The sequence below is a fragment of the Stenella coeruleoalba genome (assembly GCF_951394435.1).
Source record: "Stenella coeruleoalba genome assembly, chromosome: 15".
NCBI classification, from domain to species: Eukaryota; Metazoa; Chordata; class Mammalia; order Artiodactyla; family Delphinidae; genus Stenella; species Stenella coeruleoalba.
Genome location: NC_137161.1, coordinates 26,167,861 through 26,183,044, shown reverse-complemented (window position 1 = coordinate 26,183,044; position 15,184 = coordinate 26,167,861). Strand labels below are relative to the sequence as shown.

Below are 15,184 nucleotides of genomic sequence, written 5' to 3'. Positions count from 1 at the left end.
AAAGAGAGGGAAGGGACAGAAATGATTCCTAAATTTTTGGTTGAGTGACCGAGTGGGCCCTAAATGGGAGCTATCTCAGCAATTTGAGATGTGAAGGCGCTTTAGGAAAGGTCAAATGGCGCAACCAAGCCAGTGCGTTCCATTTTACAGATGGTGAAACCGAGGCACGAGATACTAGCAGGTGGTTGTCAGGCCATGTCGCGCTCGTCTCATACCCCCTTAGATGGGTGAAAGGACCGAAGGCTGCTGGATACCTACTAAGCGCCAATACCTGGCCCGGCCCTTCCCCGCCTGGCTCGCCCGGCTCTCCAGGTCCGCCGCTCGTGTCCCAATAAAGTTATTGAAATTGACACCGGTTGCTAAGGAAGTAGGTCGCCGAGCCGGGTTGCTAAGGAAGTGAGCGGCCTCGGTCTCTCCCCATCCGGGGCAGCGGGGAATGGCTGAGCCCACGGTTCGCAGCCGCTCCTGCCGCCGCTGCCGCCGCCGCCGCCCGCGTTCGGCTCGGGCTGCAGGTGAGTCGGCGACGATGCGAACGACCGCCGGGCAGGGCCGATCCTTCCGCCGCCTGGGATCTTCCCGAAGGCCCGGGGCAGCACCACCGACTGGCTTTGCTGCTCCGGGAGCGGGAGCATCTTCTGCCCTGCCTCCTGGGCATCTTCAGGCAGTCCGGGCGACCTCGCCCCTCCTCCCCCGGGCAGGGGTGCGGCCCGACCCCCAGACCCGGCCGCGAGGGGTCGGAGTCTGGGACCCAGCTCGGGAGGGAGGCGGGGAAGCGAAAGCTTGGGGTCCAAACCTCGACGCTGCCCCTGGCTCGCTGTGTGACCTTGGACAAGTCCCTTCCCCTCTTGGCCTCAGTTGACCTTTTTGCACAATGGGGTCCTATCACTTGCTGCTCAGAGTGGTTAAGATTATGAGAGGTGTATGTTGAAAGTGCCCTAAATGGGGAGGAGAAGGACCGAGAGTCCAACTTTAAGTCCGAGTGTCTGAATTTGAGACTTTGCATCTACACTTAGTAACTGTGTGGCCTTGGGCAAGTTAATCTCCTTGAGCCTTCTTTTCTTTATCTGTAAAATGCGTTAATGAACCAGTGTGGGAATCCAGTAAGATGGGTATGTCAAGTAGCTTGGCACATAGTAAGTGCTCAGCAAGCTATTATGAGGCATGAAGGGTGGTTTGGGTAAGGCTTCCTGGAGGAGTTGACTTTGAGACAGGTAGGATTTAGGTGTGTAGTTCACCAGCTCATTGGATATTCCTCCCCCTGTTGACATCCCCCCCACCCTCAGTTTTACTTCTCCATTCTGCCCAGAGAAAGGGAGGTGGTGTGGACTTCTGCAAAGTAGTCCTGGTGGGGGAAACCCTGGGGTCAAGTCCTTGTAGTTGTTTGAGGTTATGGTTTTATTTTCTACTTAGGCCTTGTTGACCCTTCCAGAAGACAAAGAGTTATCTTTATGTCTTTTGAGAAGTGCTTGAAACAGTAATAGCTATTTACAAGTCTGGTTGGTCCTTGAACAACACAGGTTTGAACTGTGTGGATGTGGATTTTTTTTTCAAGGAAGGTATGTACTTCACCTTTATGTATAATGGACTTGAGCATCCGTGGATTTTGGTATCCAAGGGGGCTCCTGGAATCCCCTACAAATACTGAGGGTCAACTGTATATGATTAAGGAGCACTTTTCAGGTATATTATCTCATTTAATCTTCACATAGACTTTGCCAGGTAGGTGGTGATGTCATCCCCATTTCGAAGATGAGGAAACTGAGGCTAAGAAAAGTGAATGACTTGCCTAAGAATTTTATACCTATTAAGTGATGGAGCTGGACACATTTCCAGGTAAATCCTGTATTTTCTTCCCTGTACCCTGATATCTCTGATTTCTCAGCAGTAGCTGTTACAAAGCCACAAGGGTCTTCTTTTGTTCCTTCTGACTGCTTTGGCTAGAGGCTTTTCTTCCACTGGCAAGGAAACAAGATCTTACATAAAGATTCATTTAAATAGATACCATCCAAAGTGGGGACCTCAAAACAAAGTTGGAATGTTTACAAGGGGCTTTTCTGTCCCCATGCCCCCTCCTCTTTAAAGTGAGAGGAGTAGGCTGGCTGGTAGGCCCTTTTGGTGCTATTGTACAATTCTGATTGCATGCTGGTGGTTTAAAAGCATGGAATCAGGCTGCCTGGGTTCAAATCTTGACTCTGCCACTTCCAAGCTGCATGCCACTGAGTAATTTTACTTCACCTCTTTGTGCTATAGTTTCATCATTTGTAAAAGGGAGATAATAATAGTATCCACTATATATAGCTGTTATGAGGATTTATTTGCACCGAATACATGTAAAGTGCCTGGCATGTTTGGTAAACATTATTGTTATTTGGGCTTAACATAGCACCTGTATTATACTTTATATTCTATTTATGATTGGTGAATGAATAAATTAAAGCATGTGCTGACGATACCAGGTCTGTCAACCTCACAGGGTCATTGCATGCATGAAACAGTAGCTGTCATAGTATTATATAAATGTCATAAATGTCAGTATTACAGAGTTGCCCCAGGAACCTGTAATCCCATGCCAGAATGGGTTGCAAAGAAAAATGAAAGCCGATGATAGGATACCAGGTTTGGTAGTCCGACCCATAGTTCAGTAAATGTTTACTAAGTCCCTTTATGCCAAGCACAGTGGGGCATGTGGAGATCAGCCCCAACTCCACATTCTTCAAGGACCTCAGAGCTTAATTTGCATATTACTAGCTTTTTTTTTTTTTTTTTTTTTTGCGGTACGCGGACCTCTCACTGCTGTGGCCTCTCCCGTTGCGGGGCACAGGCTCCGGACGCGCAGGCCCAGCGGCCATGACTCACGGGCCCAGCCGCTCTGCGGCATGTGGGATCTTCCCGGACCTGGACACGAACCCATGTCCCCTGCATCGGCAGGCGGACTCCCAACCACCGCGCCACCAGGGAAGCCCTATTACTAGCATTTGAAATGAATTTGATGTCTTTAAATGAATCCATATCTTGTGTTTGCCCTCCTCAGAGTAAAGCATCTCTTGTGTCCTCATGCTTCTGTTGGGTGCCTGGGCTAGAAGCCTTGGCTTGCTCTCTAAGTCCTTTCATCCACTGATTTATGGGTCCCTAAGAAAGAGCATTCTCTTATGCTGGCTAATAATACAGTGCTTTCTTTATGGTGTCTTAATGGTTTACAAAAATGCTTAAGGGCTTCCCTGGTGGCGCAGTGGTTGAGAGTCCGCCTGCCGATGCAGGGGACGCGGGTTCGTGCCCCGGTCCGGGAAGATCCCACATGCCGCGGAGCGGCTGGGCCCGTGAGCCATGGCCGCCGAGCCTGCGCGCCCGGAGCCTGTGCTCCGCAACGGGAGAGGCCACAACAGTGAGAGGCCCACGTAACGCAAAAAAAAAAAAGATGCTTAAACGTGTCTTCACTCACTTAGTCTATCGGTAACCCTGCAAGGAAGGGAAGGTGCAGATTGAGATTCCCATTTTACAGTCAAGAGACCTGAGGTAAGAGAGGCCAGGCTGCTGGTAGGTGGCCCATTTCACACTGACCTCCAGGCGTTCTGACTCCAAGTTCAGTGCTTTTACCTCTACTGCCTCAGTTTCATTCATTCAGCATTTGCTGAACACCTGGTATGTGTCAGGCCCAGTTCTAGCCTAGGGATGTGATGGTAGAGAGGTAGGTGAGGTCCTTGCTCTCGTGCAGCTTCCATTCTAGTGGCAGCGGCGGAAAAATAGACCAATAAATGAACAAGGTCACTTGGATGGAAATAAGTACTGTGCAAACAATAAAACAGTGATGTGATGGAGAGTGACTTCCCCATGGGGATGCTGCCAATTAATTGGGTGGTCTGAGAAGGCCACTCTGAGGGGGTGACATTTTTGCTGAGACTTGCTGCCAGAAAGGGGCCAAACATTTGAGAATATGGCAGAAGGAACAGCAAAAGTAAAGGCTCTCAGGTGGGAATAAGCTTAGTAAGTTCTGGGAACTGAAAGAAGGCTCAGAGCAGCTGGAGTAGGTGGGTTGGGGTGCGGGGAGGGGAGAATGGTGAGATGGCCAAGTGGGGGCTGGGCTGGGGGTGAGGCCTCAAGTCATCTAGGGCCTGTGAACTAGAGTGAGGAGGTGGGACTTTATTCCAAAAGCAATGGGAAGGCTTTGAAGGCTTTAAGAAGGGGAGTGATGTGATCTGTTTTTTGTTTTTTAAAAACATCACTTTGGCCCCTGTGGCCAGTGAATTTTAAGGGGTGTAAGAATGGCAGGCAGGAGGGTAGTTAGGAGGCCAGGTGAGAGGTGATGGCGGCTTTCTAGGGTGGTGACGGTGGAGATGGTACAAGAGGATGGATTGGGGATGTGTCATGGAGGTGAAGCCAGCAGGATGGTGGTTGAGGGGAAGGGCTAGAGGAATCAGAGGCGTTTCTGGGGTTTGGCCTGATCAATTAGGTAGATGCTGACGGTGCCACCTGCCTCTAAAATGATGAGAGAACTTTTTGGTAAGGTGCCCTGTGTGGAAGAATTAGCTCTGGTTCCCTGTGAACCCTTGGAGGAGAGGCACAGGTGTAAACATCATACTTACAGCCTCTGGGGAGGAGATCCCTGCTTATACTGCAGGAAGATAGCCAGGTACATCTTTTTGAAGCCTCCACCTTGGACATCCGGAAGCCCTGCTTTTCTCGAAGTCTGGCTCTTTGCCAGCTAGTGGAGTGGCAGGTGTGGGCTCTGCCAGGGCAGTGCCCATCTGTCTCATGCTGTTGGCATTGCTGTCCTGACTTGAGATCTTGGCTGATGAAAGCTGGGAGGAGGCTGGCCGTCTCTGCGAGAGAGAATGCGATCACTCTTGAAGCTTAGTGCCTCAAATGGCCACACTCTCCCTGCCAAAGTGGTTCTTTCTTGGCCATCGAATGACATTTCTAAAGTTTCAGAGCTTTTGATTTGGGAATCCCTGGAGAAGCTGTTGTGTTCTTGCTAGAATTCTAGCAAGGGAATTCGAGCCTTCTTTTAACGTATGCTAATAATTGCCCCTGTAAATTTAGGTTTCACAATGTTGTAAATTCAACATTGCGAATAACAAGACTGATAATCCTACCACCTCTGCTTGTGTAGCTTTGTTTGCAGTTTAGAATGCTCTTTCCTGTGCATTCTTGTGTACTAATGTTCAGTCAGTTGAGATCACATGGCATATGTATTATCCCCAGTTTACAGATGAAGCATTGAGCTACTGAGGGGTCATTCATTTTGGTCAGTAATATGAAGCACCCGATAGCTGCTGGGTTCGGTAGATCCTTGCCACTCAAAGTGTGTTCTGCATGACTGAGGCACCCATGTGCCCTGAGAGCTTGTTAGAAATGCAGAGTCTAAGTCTAAATATAATAAGCCAGTCTGCATTTTACCAAGACCCCCGGGTGCTTCCTGAGTACATTAAAGCTTGAGATGTACTCCTTTGTTAATAAGTAGCAAAACTAGGACTTGCCAAAGATAGTGATAATAAAAGTACAGGCTTACCTTTTTTTTACTGTGGTTCACAAGTACTGCATTTTTTTTACAATTTGAAGGTTTATGGCAACTCTGCGTTGTCAGATGATGCATTTTTTAGCAATAAAGTATTTTTTAATTAGTGTACATTAATTAATGTACATTGTTTCTTTAGACATAATACTCTTGCACACTCAGTAGACTACAGTATAGTGTAAACATTACTTATATATGCGCTGGGAAACCAAAAAATTTGTGTGACCTGCTTTATTGCAAGATTTGCTTTATTATGGTGGTCTGGCACCAAACCTGCAGTATCTCCGAGGTCTACCTGTAATAGAAATAGCTAACATTTATTGAGCCAGGCGCTGTTTTCAGCACTTTACACATGTCGTCTCATTTAGTCCTCACAGCAACGCTGTAACATGAGGACTGTTATGAATCCCATTTTCCGGAAGAGGAAAGTAGAGGCACAGAAAAGTCAAATAACTTACCCAGGTCTGATTCCAAGTCCATTGCTTTTCCTACCACTCACTTGTTCATCTGTTTTTCAGGTGGGCAGTACATCCCTGACATCTTGTCAAAAGCCTTTCTTTCTCTTCTGTATCTGGGTAAATTAACTTTAAAGGCTGATGAAGAAAACTGACTTCATAGAATGTTTGAAGAAATCAGGGGAAAAACCCTTGAGGTATTTTAACATAACCATGGGTGTCAGTTACTTCACTGATAGGCAACAAATAGATAATCTGATTTGTGAGATAGGCTACCTCTCATCCTTCTTAGCTCTAACTCAGGGCTGAAACATGAAGCAGGTAGGAACTGAGAGCTTGTATTCTGAGTCATTCGGCCCTGAACTGTTTCTTGATTCTGGTGATAACATCTGCACCCGTGAGGAGAGGGTGGCTAAAGCCCTATGCCACTGCTGACTAATTGCAAAAGATTCCGTTTTTTTTTTTCTTTTCTTAATGTTTTTATTGAAGGATAAGATACAGGCAGAAAAATTAGATGATTGTAACTGTATAGTTTGTTGAATTTTCATAAAATGAACTCACCCATGATACCACCACCCAGATCAAGATATAGAACATTACCAGCACTCCAGAAGCCTTCCTTACCTCCCTCCAGAAGGGTGACCACTACCCTATCTTCTGTCACCAAAGAATATTTTTACCCATTTTTTAATCTGTAAAAGATTCAATTTTGTCAAGCCTCAGTTTTCCCTGTCTGCCATGTGGGCTCATTATTTTCCCTTCAACATCCCTTAGCTCTGCAGTCTTAGAAAGATTTCTTGGTCAAGGCCTGTGCCACCACAGGAAATTCTGGTGTGGAAAAGCAGTGGGATCTGGGTGGAGACATGAATTTTAATAGCAATTCTGCCACTTGCTATGTGACCCAAGGCAAGTAACTCAGCCTCTCTGGCCCTCAGTGTCTGTATAGGCAAAATAAGGACGTGGGATAATCTTCCAAGGCTCTTGCAGCGCTGCCTGAAAGACAGCTTTGAGTTGGGTAATATTTTCCTCTTCCTTGGTGACTTCATGCAGGGCTTTCTCCCAGCCTTCCAGGGTGGGGCTTTTAGAGCTGTTTCTTGGCAGTCAGAGATCATTGCAATCAGCTCATCTTATCAGCATCACACATCTGCATTGCAGCTTGGGATGTTCTTGTTTAAGGCTTCAGTTAATCTTGGTGACACGTTGTGTCTCCTCGCTTTGTCACACTGATAGCAGACACTGAGCTCTTCACACACAGGCAGATCTATCTTTTTAGTATGCTGATTTATTTAAATCATAGTTTGCATTAGAGAGCACCAGTGATAATTGTGGTGGGTGTGGTTTTATTTTTAAGTTTTTGGCAAGATATTTGCAGCAGTTGCATTTTGTCATATTTGAACATAGTGTATAAATGGAAGTGAGTCCAAGTGAAATAGAGATTGTAATAGACTACTGGGAGCTGAGACTGGACATGCTGTTACCCACTCTTGGGTCCTTAACACCCCTTTCAGCAGTGGTTTCAGGAAGGGCTTGCTTTGGGGCTTTTGTGTGTGACATAAATTACACAGAAACTAAAGCTCATAGTACTGTCTCCAGCAGCTTAGGGGACTGCAGTAACCATTACTTTATAACACATTTCAGTAACCTAAGCAAAGAAATCTAGCTAGTAAATCATAAAAGATTCCATCCAGGTAAGACAAAATGTCAGCTCAAGTTACTTAAGATAACAGCAAGAAGGTAGTTCTTGGTGGAAATAGTTACTGGTTTTGCATGGTCTGCAATAGCAGGTCAGATTCTAGCCTAAGAAATATATAGTATTTTTCCCTCCTTACTTCTTCAATTGCCATCATTTTTTAATAGAATTTTTTTTAAATTATAAAAATAATTTCCATTGAGGAAAACCCTGAAAAAATTAAATAAGATTCACTCAGAAATAACTACTGTTAAAACATCTTACTGTCCAAAGGAAAATATATTCCTAAATGTATTTTATCTCATGAATGTGCAGTTCTTACCTGTTTGCCCAGTCATTGTCATTTAGGCAGGTTTCAATACTTAAATGCTATGAATAATGCTACAGAGAACATCTTGAAGATTATCTTTGCATAAACTTTTTTTTTCTCTGCATAAACTTTTGTCTACATTTCTGATGATTTCTTTAAACTAGATCCTTTCATTGTTAAAAAATTTTAATTATAAAGGCAGCCTCCTTAAATAATGTTTTTAACAAGGTAGTGTCTAAATACAGTTGAAAAGGCAGACATTAGTGCAGTTTGGTGGAGAGGGATTACCTGTGCAAAGGGTATCCTGACTCAGTTTCAGCTTACTTGTTTGTCCACTTGCACAGCTATCTTTTTAGGTAGTTGCTCTCAAAGTGTATCTCCCATTTTGCATTTGGAAATGTTCACGTAACATTTCATAACCATTTTCCCATGTTTAGTAATTATGAGCTAGTAAACTTTCCCTAGCATTGGGCATTGACGTTGTTTCTGGCTTTTTATAATCACATATAGTGCTGTAGTGAATATCTTTGCTTCCCTCTCAGCCTCATAAGAGAACAATTCTAAATAAATTAGTTTGCGGAAAGTTAGAACTTTAAAAAGTTGAAAAGGAGAACTGTACATTTTCCTTCTTAAAATTTGATTAGGACCCTAAAAATATCTTCAAAAAAAAAAGCTTTATTGAGGTATAATTCACAAGCCATAAGGTATCTTTTCATAGTTCTTGTCGCCTTCTTTGCTGCTGCTTCTTAATCTGTTTTTCTTTTTGATACAGAATTCCCTATGAGTAGGACCCAGAACCTGAGCCTTTAACATTTAAACCCTTCATTCTATGAACAGACTGTTGGCTGGTGACATTAATCAGGAATATTGTATGTACATGATCAGTTTTGTGCACTGAATGAGCTGTGAGAGCATGTCATTATGGAATTGGACAGTGAACCATGACAGTTCTGGTGGACTTTAGGCAGGGGATTTTTTTTAATGTATTTAACTCGTTACATTACTGAAACAAATTCTGTGATTTATGGGACATTCTGCTTGATCAACTTTGGGAACTGTTTACGATAAAGGTAGCATATGTGGGCAGCTTCTCCAACATTCATGTACACACCAATCACCAGGGATCTTGATAATGGGACTCTGATTTGGGGACATGGATGGCCTTAGATTCCGGAGCTAAACCAGGTGGAACAGAAGATTTTAGTTGACACTCAGACACAACATCCTAAATTATGTTGAACGACACGGTGAGAGTTATTCCCTTTGAAACTCTTTTGGTTCTTTTGACTATGTCAAGGAGAGTATTTGTTTGGTTCCAGTCTTTCTTAACACGTGCTAAACTGGCTTTCTTAGTTTCTTTTTTTTTTTAATACATCTTTATTGGAGTATAATTGCTTCGCAATACTGTGTTAGTTTCTGTTAGACAACAAAGTGAATCAGCCATATGCATACATATTTCCCCATATCCACTCCCTCTTGAGCCTTCCTCCCACCCTCCCTATCTCACCCTTCTACTGGCTTTCTAACCAAGAGAGATCAGGCCTCTGGCCCTAGGTAAGCTACAGTATCTAGTTCGAATTTAGTAACATGGTTGTTTGTCTTCATTTTCAGTTACCTTCTATTTACAACAAGTGATACTGGTTTTCCATTCATGGTAGTCATACGAAGTTTCTGTTAAAAAGAAATTTGGGAGTTCCCTGGTGGCCTAGTTGTTAGGATTCTGGGCTTTCACTGTTGTGGCCTGGCTTCAGTCCCTGGTCAGGGAACTGAGATCCTGCAAGCCGTGCAGCATGGCCAAAAAAATAAATTAAAAAAAAAAAAAGTGTTAAAGTAGATTTAAAGCAAAATCTTAACTAAATAATGGTACAGGTGGTGTGTGGATATGGCAGAAATTGTGAAGAGACAATCAGATGACTGACATTTAGGACACGCTGGTGTGGAAAAACGCCATGAACTTTGGAGCCCGGTAGCCCTGGTTTCTGCTTACTTTGCTGCTGATTAACTCAGTCTGCCATGTTGCTTCTCTCTCCAAGTCTCAGGTTTTTCTCTCCTGTAAATTGGGTCAGGGCAGAAGCACCTCTTGTGGGCCAGGCCTTGTCATGCTTGTCCTCCTCTAATCCTCACACAGCCCCAAGGAGCAGGGCATTTGTGGTAGTCCCATTTTGCAGAGGAGGATATAGGCTTAGCTGGTTGAAGGAACTTGCCTGGACTCCCAGAGCTGGGAATGGTTGGGCTGGGTTTCATTCCCAGGTGTGTCTGAATCTCTTTTTTGTTATTCCAGGCCACCTCCCTCTTTTAAATGTAGAATTTGCTGTGGCTCTCTACCCAGCTGCAGGGCAGTCTGATTAAAAGGACAAGTCATTGAGTACACCTGTGATCTCACGATAGATGAGAGGTGCTAGTAGCCCAGATGTCTGTGGACAGATCAATGGATAAAGATAATGTGGTATATACACACAATAGGTTGTTATTTAGCCTTATAAAAAAAAGAGATCTTGTCACATGCTACACAACATGGATGAACCCTGAGGTAGAATGGTGGTTTCCAGGGGTTGGGGAGACAGGGAAATGGGAAGTTGCCATTTGATAGGTATGGAGTTTCAGTTTAGCAAGATGAAAAAGTTCTAGAGATCTGTCACACAACAATGTGAATATCGTTGTCATTACTGAACTGTACACTTAAAAACAGTTAAGAGGGTACATTTTATATTATGTGGGGTTTTTTTAACCACAATTAAAATTTTCTTAAAAGTTAAAAGGCATTGGTCAGAGGGCAATCTTTTTTTTTTCCCCCCCATCTTGGAAACTTTCAAGCATACATAAAAATGGAATAGTGTAATGAACCATGGACCCATTACCCAGCTCCAGCAGTTAGCAGCACATGGCCGTTCTGTCTCACTTATAACCTCTTACTCATCCCACCCCACCTCACCTCTGATTATTTTGGTCCCAGTCAGCATATAGCTTTATATGCTAGTGGGAAGCAGCCGCATAGCACAGGGAGATCAGCTCGGTGCTTCATGACCACCTAGAGGGGTGGGACAGAGAGGGTGGGAGGGAGATGCAAGAGGGAGGGGATATGGGGATATATGTATACATACAGCTGATTCACTTTGTTATATAGCAGAAACTAATACAACAATGTAAAGCAATTATACTCCAATAAAGATGTTAAAAAAAAAACTTTATACGAAAATGCTTTTGTGTGTGTCTCTAAGAGTAAGAACCTTCTTTAAAAAATACCATTTCCACACCTAAAAATGTAACAATAATTCCTTAACATTCCTTAATGTTCAAATTTCCTTGATGGTCTCATACATTTTTAACAATCGGTGTGTTTGAATCAAGATCCAAAAAAGGGCCCTACTCAAGGGCCAAATGTTGTATTTGGTTGATTAAGTCTCTGACATCAGAGTGTAAATGTTTAGCAGAGAAACAGTTTCATTTCTTTCCTGGATCAGTACATGGAATGAGAAGTTCCTGACAGGCAGGCTCTTCCAGCTTCATAGCTTCGTGGTGGTTCAGAGCACGAGCCCCGGACATTGGGGTTGTGTGGGCAGTCGGTGCACTGTTGGTGGGAGGATAAATGGTACAGCCTGGGAAGTGGGTAGGATGGTGCCCTCTGTCAAAAAGGAACATGTGTAGTGTTTACACATCCAGGAATAACTCCTACGAAGGACCCTCGTGTGTAGCTAAAGGTATATGTTTAGGATATTCACTGCAGCATTGTTTGCACTAGCAAAGACCAGAAACTATCAGAGGTTCCCTCAGCAGGGGGCTAATCAAATACGTTATAAGAGAACTGTACCATGGCATTTAGGCAGCTACTTAAAAGGTGGGGATGGGGGTGGGGGTGGGGGGGGCCCCAAGATCTACAAAGTAAGATAGAGAATGGTGATACTATACTTAAACTTGAGTTTAAAAACAAAAAACAAGGTAGGGAAGCAATATAGATACGTTAATGCTTGCATATGCTTCGAGTATCTCCCCAGGGGTAGGGGGAAGATTTACCTGTTCACTGTATGTACAACTTGAATTGTTTTAATCTATTCATATATTAATACACATGTGTATACGCATGTGCGTGTGTTTGTGTGTTTAAAATAAGTTTAAATTAGGGTCTTTTAATAAGACAAACCTGGTTTTGAATTCTGACTGTTCCATTTAATTGCTGTGTGACCTTGAACCAGTTAATTTCTCTGAGCCTCCCATCCTTATTTTTAAAATAAGGCTAATACTATTCCTCATAAGGTGATTTTGAGGATTAGAAGAGGAATATACATTAAGTTCCTAATGTACTATGAGCTGTGACTATTGAATACAGCAAAGCCCCAGACCCGCATTGATTCTGAATTAGCGTCCTCTAGACTTGAATATATATATATATTTTTTTAAATAAATTTATTTATTTTTTAAATTTATTTTTGGCTGGGTTTGGTCTTCATTGCGGCACACGGGCTTTTCCTAGTTGCGGCGAGTGGGGGCTACTCTCCCTTGCGGTGCGCTGGCTTCTCATTGTGGTGGCTTCTCTTGTTGCAGAGCTCCGGCTCTAGGTGCGTGGGCTTCAGTAGTTGTGGCACCTGGGCTCAGTAGTTGTGGCTCTTGGGCTCAGTAGTTGTGGCTCAAGCTCTGGAGTGCAGGCTCAGTAGCTGTGGCGCACGGGCTTAGTTGCTCCACAGCATGTGGGATCTTCCTGGATCAGGGCTCGAACCTGTGTCCCCTGCATTGGCAGGCAGATTCTTAACCACTGAGCCACCAGGGATCCCTGAATATATTTTTTATGAATGTATGTTATGAATGTTTCACAAAATAGGATTTCTTTGCCTCTTTTTCCCCCTTATCAGTTAAATGCTTTCTTTGTTAGCCTGTTGGGGTCATCAAGTGACAGGGAGTGCTTGGCGCCAATTTGAATTCAGAGCAGGCGTTTAGTTGTTCATGTTTCTTATCCGTGACCTTTCTAGGTTTCTTTCCGGATAAGTAGCCTGTCTTCCTAAGATGTGTAAGCTGAAACCAAGTTACTAGACTTTTTTCCCCAAAGAAAAAATAGCTTTATTGCCATCCCCCTGCTTGATTGTAAGAAACAAAATACATGCACCTGTGAAGAAGGCCAAAGAAAGCAAAAACAATCACTTGCAAGCTCACCCCCCAGAGATCAATATTGTTTGCCTTTCTTGAGTGTTTATTAAACATCTTGCACTAGGCTAACCATTTAACATTTATTAGCTTACTTAATAATCCTTAGAACAGTTCTTTATGGTAGGTGTTGTTATTAATCCCATTTTGTAGAAGAAACTATGACTTAATGTAACTTTCTCAAGATTTTATAGCTAAGTGGCAGAGCAGAAATTCAAATGCTGACGCGTTGAATACTAAAGTTCATGCTTTGAATCATGACTTTACACTGTCTCATTCACAACTTTCTCTGCACTTGTGCATGTACACATGTAAACATAAATCACATCATAGTAAGTCTTCTGTTTGGTAGCCTGCTTTTTTAATATAAATTTATTTTATTTTATTTTATTTATTTTTGGCTGCGTTGGGTCTTCGTTGCCGCGCGAGGGCTTTCTCTAGTTGCAGCGAGCAGGGGCTACTCTTTGTTGTGGTGTGCAGGCTTCTCATTGCAGTGGCTTCTCTTGTTGCAAAGCACAGGCTCTGGGCAGGCAGGCTTCAGTAGTTGGGTCATGCGGGCTCAGTAGTTGTGGCTTGAAGGCTCTAGAGCGCAGGCTCAGTAATTGTGGCACATGGGCTTAGTTGCTTCGTGGCATGTGGGATCTTCCCAGACCAGGGATTGAACCCTGCATTGGCAGGCAGATTCTTAACCACTGCACCACCAGAGAAGTCCCTGGTAGCCGCTTTTTTTCACTCAACAAAATGTCATGAACATCTTCCCATGTGTAAATACTTAGAAGTATATTGCCATTCTTTTTTTTTTAATAAGTATTTATTTCATTTATTTTATTTTTGGCTGCGTTGGGTCTTCGTTGTTGCGTGCGGGCTTTCTCTACTTGCAGTGAGCGGGGGCTACTTGTCGTTGCGGTGCGTGGGCTTCTCATCGTGGTGGCTTCTTTTGTTGCAGAGCACAGGCTCTAGGCGCACGGGCTTAGCTGCTCCGCAGCATGTGGGATCTAGCGGCTCCGCGGCATGTGGGATCTTCCTGAACCAGGGCTCGAACCCATGTCCCCTGCATTGGCAGGCGGATTCTTAACCACTGTGCCACCAGGGAAGCCCTATATTGCCATTCTTAATGACTGCATAATTTCCCATTGTAGAGATGTGTCATAATCTAACCAATCCCTTATCAATGAGTATTTAAGTGGTTAGAGATGCTGCTGAGATAAGCATAAAGGTGTAAGTACATCTTCCACATGTATTCAGTTATTCACTGAAGGCCTTTAAATAGTTCCAAGAAATGGAGTTGCTCTTTCAAGGGAGTATTACATTTTGAGTATTGCGTGTCAGTGTTTTGATATTGACTGCTCAGATGCCCTCAAATAATATGTGCCAGTTTAAGATTCTGTGGCTCTCATATGTACCGTAAGAGACAGTTTGAAAGTGTTTAGACCGTTCACACAACTGTTTGGCTTACAAAAAACAGATGACCTGTGTTTATAAACAGTGCCTGTTATTACACTATATTACACTAAAATAAATATATTTTATTTATTTTTTGATGTGGACCATTTTTAAAGTGTTTATTGAATTTGTTACAGTATTGCTTCTGTTTTATGTTTTGGTTTTTTGGCTGTGAGGCATGTAGGATCTTAGCTCCCCAGCCAGGGATCGAACCCACACCCCCTACATTGGAAGGCGAAGTCTAAACCACTGGACCCCCAGGGAAGTCCCCAGAATATATTTTATTAGTCTGTTATTTTGACATCTTTGCTCTGAATGCCTTTTATGGCTGAGGCTATGTGACATGCTACATTGACATTAGGAAGTTAAGGATTTCCATTGCTGTAGACCTCATAGAAGCTCTTTTATGAAGCTTTACCATGAAGTTAAGACAAATAGTTTTACAACTAGGACCCTTTGTTCATCAGTTAAAACATTTTATTACATTATATTCATGGTGGATAGATGAAAAGAGAAAAATGAGTTTTAACACCTGGATGTAGTTAATTTTACAGATTTTTTCCATCTTTTTTCTCCCCTAATTTGATTTTTCTGACTAGGTAATATATTTACATGATTCAAGAGGTATAAAAGGATTATAC

General features: G+C 43.3%; 1 protein-coding gene across 3 annotated transcripts in view; it reads left to right on the top strand.

The window, feature by feature from the left end:
- Window positions 1-423: 423 nt before the first annotated feature.
- Window positions 424-15,184, top strand: part of KIF3B (kinesin family member 3B) — a 38,071-nt gene continuing 23,310 nt past the window's right edge. The window contains exons 1-2 of one of the 3 annotated variants that reach the window (XM_079946533.1): window positions 428-512; window positions 1,710-1,833. The gene's annotated coding sequence lies outside the window, so the exon portion shown is untranslated. Of the gene's footprint in view, window positions 513-1,709; window positions 1,834-15,184 lie in introns of all 3 variants that reach the window. The other 2 variants (XM_079946534.1, XM_079946532.1) reach the window with 2 other exon arrangements.